The following is a 7,224-nucleotide window of genomic DNA, read 5'->3' as shown; positions in this document are numbered from 1 at the left end:
GGTGCTTGTAAGTCATTCATGGAGGTTTTCAGACTATCAAAAAATGGCAGTCATCTGATATACATGTTTTTAGCTGAGCTCAAATAAGGTATCCTGTCCCCTTGTTTCAACTTTTATGCTGTAAATTGTCTTTTCTGCAATCTATTTAGTACCACATTTTGGCTTTTTTTTTTTTTTTTTTGGTGGTCTCTATGTCTAAGGGTCCGTGCCTTACAGAGGAAGGACAAGTGCTAGAGAAGCTTTGTTCAGGAATGAGTCATGGTGCTGTCAGCCCAGAATTCACCGCTCATGAATTAACAGCATATTTTTAAATAAGGTGTCTTGAAACAGGAACACATAACACGAGGTTCTGTGTGGTTCATTAGATGAACATGTAGTGAGGAGAGGCTCACGGGAAGCTCAGCCCGTATTTCCTCTGTGAGCAATACTGTTCCTTATTCACTGACTCATCCTTTAAGGCAGCTTTATAGAACATGAGTGTAGTGGATTATGAGCACTGATGGTGGTAACTCAAAACTACTGAGAACCTTATGAGTCTTTTCCATAGCATACGCAACCCTCTACCCCAACATCTCTGTGGAGATCCTCATGTATGGAGGCTCAGAGATAGAGATAGATAGAGATAGAGATAGACAGAGAATGAAACAGTGACCTGGCATTCTGGAGCCTGAGAAGTTTGGAGTAGTAAGACCATTAGCCCTGACCTAGGCATTTAGTGTGTGTAGTTAATGACAATGTCCAGGATGCAGCCACAGCAGGAGACTGAAATGTAGCCCAGGGAGGATGGCTGGAGTGCAGAAAGTCAAGGAGGCTTGGAACTTACGGTACTGAATGATACGGAGCATCTAGAAAGTTCCCAAATGATGATAGACTAGGAAGACGACAGGAACCTCGAAGGAAGCTAAGGCTCTGCACAAGGAGGCAGCTTGAGGACGTGGAATTGGCAAAGGGAACAAGGACAATGTGCACAGTATGTTTGAGAGACACAGGGTAAAGGAGGAAATAGGTTGGATCCACAGGAGTAAAATATACAGAACATAGTCCTGCAAGGTGGGCTAAAGATGGAAATGGTGAGGGAGCTGGGGAGGAGACCCGCAGAGAAGATGGGGAGGGAGGTCTGTGAGCCTGTGTCCTGGTACCTGAACTTGACAATACACTAGAACCCACCGGAGGGCTGAGCATCAAGTTTCTGATCCAGTGGCCCTGGAGTCGGGACAGAGAAACTGCATTTCTTTTTTTTTTTTTTTTTGTTTCTCACTATTTTTATACTTTTTAAAAAATTTTTATTGTTGGTTGTTCAAAACATTACATAGTTCTTGACATATCATATTTCACACTTTGATTCAAGTGGGTTATGAACTCCTATTTTTACCCCGTATACAGATTGCAGAATCACATTGGTTACACATCCACTGATTTACATATTGCCATACTAGTGTCTGTTGTATTCTGCTGCCTTTCCTATCCTCTACTATCCCCCCTTCCCTCCCCTCCCCTCCCCTAAGAAGTTCCCAATTGAGGCTGTTACTGCTGGTCCTTGGGACACGCTGAGAGCCACTGTCCTGGGGCAAGGTCTTTATTGGAGAAATTCCACAATGCCTGAGGGGATCCACTGACTGGCCATCTTTTGTGTGAAGGCTTCCTTGGGTCATGGCTCATCACACATTTTAGAATCCTCTCCCCTAGCAACAAGAGTAAGGGGGAAAACAGGATTTTTCTCAAACCTGAAGGGGCCAGAAAGAAGCAGACTTTGCTCTGTCTACTGGATTTAATGTTTTAGGGAATAAAAACTGTAGTGAAAAAACCTGTATCACCAAGTGACAGAAAATTTAATAAAAAGTGGAAAGAATACACTTTCCCCCCAGTGCATAGAAAAAAAAAGTAGCATAGCTTACCTGTTGGGGAGACTGTCCATTAGGTCCCTCTAGCAATTCAACTTCTCTCCCTGCAACAACAAAAATGTTGAAATTGAGGTTTGCACACTGCCTCCTTGTCACGGCCAGTTTGCATCAGGAAGGTGACAGGTAACAGAAACAGATCTGCCGAGGGGTGCTGGGCAGCCCTGAGGGGGATGGATTCCTGGCCAGGAAGGCAAGGGGTTTGAAACTCCTTAGGCTTGAGTTAAACAACCCCCCTCCTGGTACTTCATAATCAATTAATTAACAACAAAAATTTCACTGAAATTTTATCACGTTGATAAAATAATATTGTAATGAGATAAAGTCATGACATGTAAACTGTTTATCATGTGCTGGGAACTGTTCAATAACCAAAAGCTATCTACCATGGTCTGTGTCTCCCCTGAAAGTTATCACATTGAGGCCTAATCCCCAAGGTGATGGTCAGAAGGTGGGGCCTTGGAGAGGCGATTGGGTCACAAGAGCAGAGTCCTTGTGAATGGGACTAATTAATGCCTTTACAAAAGAGACCCCTGGGAGATTTTGTGTCCCTTCATCCAAATGAGGTTATGGTGAAAAGATGGCCATCTGGTATGGGGGCACTTCTCGGACACCAAATCTCTTCACATCTTGATCCTGTAATTGTGGGAAATATATTTCTGTTGTTTATAAGTCACCGAGTCTAAGGCATTTTATTAAGCTGCCCGGACAGACCAAGATACTTTAGTGGTTATTAGGGTTGATAAATACCACATGATAGCACACCTCTTCCCTGATGGGTATAGTTTCAACTAGGAAAAAAAAAAAAGGGGAAGAAATTTGCTCCTCAGAGATATATCAAGTGAAGTTTCAATGAGTAAATGCAATGTACAATATTTCAAAAAATATATATAATTAAAAAATTATCTTTGCTTATAAGGAGAACATTATATACAACTTAAGAAGGAACAGAAAATGTTAAGATTTTTACCAACTTTTTTATGGTTATTAGAATAATTTGCTATCTATAGACACCAATTTTTCAAGAAATGCTCTTATTTCAATCCCATATATGAAATAACCATATAATGAACTTTGCCTCAAATCAACCACAAAATATTGGAGTAGTTGCATACATCCAGTGATTCAATTTATATATATATTTTAAAAAGCTCTATTTAGTTTAGTTAAAAATATCTTTATTTATTTATTTTTTAATGTGGTGCTGAGGATTGAACCCCGTGCCTCACACAGGCAAGGCAAGCACTCTACCACTGAGCCACAATCCCAACCCTCAATTTATAATTTTGTTAGCCATTTTTCATCTAGTATTATTTTCATTGTTCAATAATTCCTTAGAATCTAAAATGTAGCTCAGATGGTCCATGATTCTATTATTCTTAATTTTTACCATAGTGCTCATAATTGGACTCCTATGACTTGATAGGGAAGACATGAGAAAGGTCAAGTTCAAGCTCTCGGGGAGCTAACTAGCTGGAGAGGTCAAGAGGAAAAGAAGAGCTTTTAAATAACTAAAATATTGTGCAGGGAGCACATATACCATGAATGGGAACATCAACCACACCCTGAGGATGTTCAGCCCTGGAGGGCTGTGTAAGTGAGTAGCCTCTAGATACTGATAGCACCTGGCCAGGTAGACAGAGGTGAGAGGAAGAGTGGCAGGTGGGGAAAGGACGACGGCTAGTGGGGTGGGAGGTGAGAAGGCTTGGGGTATCACTTATTTAGCCAACAAGCAACTCTGAATGCCGCTTAGGGACCAGGATGCCGCAGTGAGGCACAGTCAGCAGGCTCTACAGATGACAGCCTCATGCGCAGGGGAGAGAATGCTCTGGATTCCTGCAGTTTAAAGATCAAGACAGTGAGGAGACTTGGGAGGGACGAGTATTTACTTGGAGAACTACATCTCACTTCAAAGAGTAAGATGAGAAAAGAACACAGTCACATCTCCATGCTTTTTAGAGGGGTAAAAGGCTCTGAGCAAAAGAAATAGAAAGAGCACCAGAAAGGTTTATTGGTCCAAAGGGATCAAATGCGATGCAGAGGTCAGAGGCAACTCTTAAAACTGGATCCTTCTCTTCACATCAATTATGTTACATTCCTCCTAGAAAAAATCCAAAAGGCGCCCCTCTAGTCAGGCCCTCTGTCTCCTCCAATCAGCCCCTCATTTTCCCTGCGAGGGATGCACTGTTTCTGAAGGGAACCCCGCAGTCAGCAACAGCAAGCCTGTATTTTAACTGATGAGAAAATCAGGTCTGAATGGTAGCAACTTATCCAAGGTCACCCAGGTTGCTAGTGATGAGCAGCCAGGACCTGCTCACCAGGTTTCCTGGCCTCCCATCTCACAGCTCCTCTATGAACTGATACTCTCACATAAGCCTTGGCTTAGCTTTGAACAAGGTACTGAACCGTCTGTCAGAAGCTTCTCTTAGATGACTGCACATTTTGTGAGAAGTTACTGGGCCGAGCAGGGTGCCAAGGGCTGCGAGTGGAAAGAGTGAACAGAACATTCCCTGGTCCCACTATGGAATGTGGTTGGTAGACAGAAATCACAACCAGTGATAAGTGCTTTGTAGGAAACCAAGTGCACGTGGCAATTTGGAGTTACAGGGAAGAATCCACTTTTTGAGGAAAGGGCCCTTGGATAGAGTAGTGTTGGAACAGATCCAAACACAACATGAAGCCGGCCAAGCCAAGACTAGCTCTCAACCAGCCACTGCATGGTTAGCAAATCTTTGCCTACTGAGTCTCTAAGATCCTCAGCTAAGTATTCAAGGTCATTCACAGCATGACATCAATGGCCTTCCTACAGTATCTCTGAAACTAGCCCATTTGAATTTTTTTATTGTTCTCTAAATATGCCAAAATGCTCCTGTTTCTGTCTTTGCACCCATTATTTTCGCCAGTTGTCATGCCACCATACCCATCAATACTTTGCAAAATTCTACTCATCCTTCAGAACTCATTTCACACAACATCCAACTGCTCTGTGTCAGAAAAAGACATGAACCCATAGGGAAAGCCACCAAGGAGATGAAAACAGAGAGCCCATGGATGTGTAGTGACTCACTGTATCAGTCAGCTTGATATTACTATAATGAAATACCTGAGGCAATAAAAGAATAAAAGTCTTATTTAGCTCATAATTCTAGAGAGTCCAGTCTAAGATCAGGTGGCCCCAATTGCTTTTTTACCTTTGAAAAAGGTAATGAATGCATTATGGCAGGAATGTATGGAACAGCAAACCTCTTACAAAAAGGACCAGAAAGCAGAGAGAGATGAGAACCTGGGTCCCATAATTCCTCTTGAGGGCATGTCCTAAAGGCCTCAGGACCTCCTATTAGACCCCACCTCTTCCAAGTCCTCAGTACCTCTCAATATCACCACCCTGGGACCAAACCTTTAACACCTAAACCTTGGGGGGACTCTACCCATATTAAAATCATAGCACTGACCGAGTACATCAGCGGTCTGAGAAATGAAGAATGAGCCCAATTTGGATGGTAGAATCCCTAAGACCCAAGGCCAGCCTGGTGAAAGGCGAGGGCTTAAGGCTCATTTGCAAGTTTAAGAAGTTAGGTTCCTAAATCCCCTTCTGCACTCCTGGCCTCAGGGTGGTTACTCCCTCCATCTCAACCAAAGATTGTAGGTTTTGTGTCTGCAGCTGGTTAAACAGGGTTTCTGGACTGAACACAGGAGAGGGTGGGGTTCCCTATTGGAAGCAGGGATGGGGTGATGGTGGCGACGGAGGACACTGAGCCAAGGCCTGCACATGGATTGGGGCATCCCCAGCCTGCTCCATCCCTGCCCCTCCAGAAATGCTGGGGGCCACCTTAGAGTGGTCTTCCAGGCATCAGAGGACAGTCTCTAGCCAGCCAACCACCCAACCAAGCACAGCAGAGGAAATAGACTAGAGAAGGAAACTACAAAAATAGCCACTAGTGTGCTCAGGTCACTCGCATCTGAAAAGAACGGAAGGCAATTAAAAAAAATTAAAAATAAAAAGATCAGAGAACAAAAAACTTAACACCAGAAAAACCAAGTAACCCAATCAATAAATGGGCTAAGCAACAGAACAGACACTTCACAGAAGTGAAGAATCGATCAACACACATTTGAAAAAAGGTTCATCATCTCTAGCAATTAAAGAAATTCAAATCAAAACTACTCCAAGATTTCATCTCACTCCAGTCAGAACGGCAATTATCAAGAATATAAGCAACCATAAGTGTTGGTGAGTATTCAGGGAAAAAGGTACATTCATACATTGCTGGTGGGACTTCAAATTGGTGCAACCATTATGGAGATTGCTCAGAAAACTTGAAAAGAAACCATCATTTGATCCACTTATCCCATTCCTAGGTTCATACTCAAAGGACTTAAAAACAGTGTACTACAGTGATGTGGCCACACCAATGTTTATAGAAGCTCAATTCACAACAGCTAAACCAAGGAACCAACCTAGGTGTCCTTCAACAGATGAATGGAAAAAAAAAAATTTGGTACATATACACAATGGAATATTATTCAGCCTTAAAGAAGAATGAAATTATGGCATTTGCAGGTAAATAGCTGAACTTGGAGAATATAATGCTAAGTGAGAAACCCCAAAACCCAAGGGCTAATCTATAATGAGGGGTGGGTGGATGGGGAAGAATGAAGGAACTTTGAATTGTGCAGAGGAAGGGGAGGGGAGGGGAAGGGAGGGGCTGTGGGGATGGGAAGGACAGTGGAATGGGACAGACATTATTACCCTATATACATGTATGATTACACTACCATGTGACTACACCATGTTCAGCCAGAGGAAGGAGAAGTTATGCTCCATTTGTGTACAATGTGTCCAAATGCATTCTAGTGTCATGTAACTAGTTAGAACAAATTAAAAAATAAAATAAATCAGAGAACATCCAGGCGTGGTGGTGCACACCTATAATCACAGCAGCTCAGGACACTAAGGCAGGAGGATTACGAGTTCAATGCCAGCCTCAGCAAAAGCAAGGCGCTAAGCAACTCAGTGAGACCCTATCTCTAAGTAAAATACAAAACAGGGCTGGGGATGTGGCTCAGTGGTCGAGTGACCTGAATTCAATCCGGGGTACCTCACCTCATCAAAATCAGAGAAATTGGTCAATAATTTTTAAATTGGTCAATAATTTTTAAAAGTGGAAAAAGAAAAAAGATTTTAAAAGTTACAGTAAAAATGAGTATCTCCATAGAGAATCTGGAAGGTTGAGGAAATGTCCCCTGAGGTAGTAAAAGAGAGAAAGACCAAAGGGGGACAAAATGATTATTAATTGAAGGACATGAGTTCGTGGAGTGAGTGGAC

The sequence above is a fragment of the Marmota flaviventris genome, chromosome 7, assembly GCF_047511675.1.
Source record: "Marmota flaviventris isolate mMarFla1 chromosome 7, mMarFla1.hap1, whole genome shotgun sequence".
Lineage (NCBI taxonomy): Eukaryota > Metazoa > Chordata > Mammalia > Rodentia > Sciuridae > Marmota > Marmota flaviventris.
The sequence above is the reverse complement of the archived record's forward strand: the minus strand, read 5'-3'. Positions refer to the sequence as shown.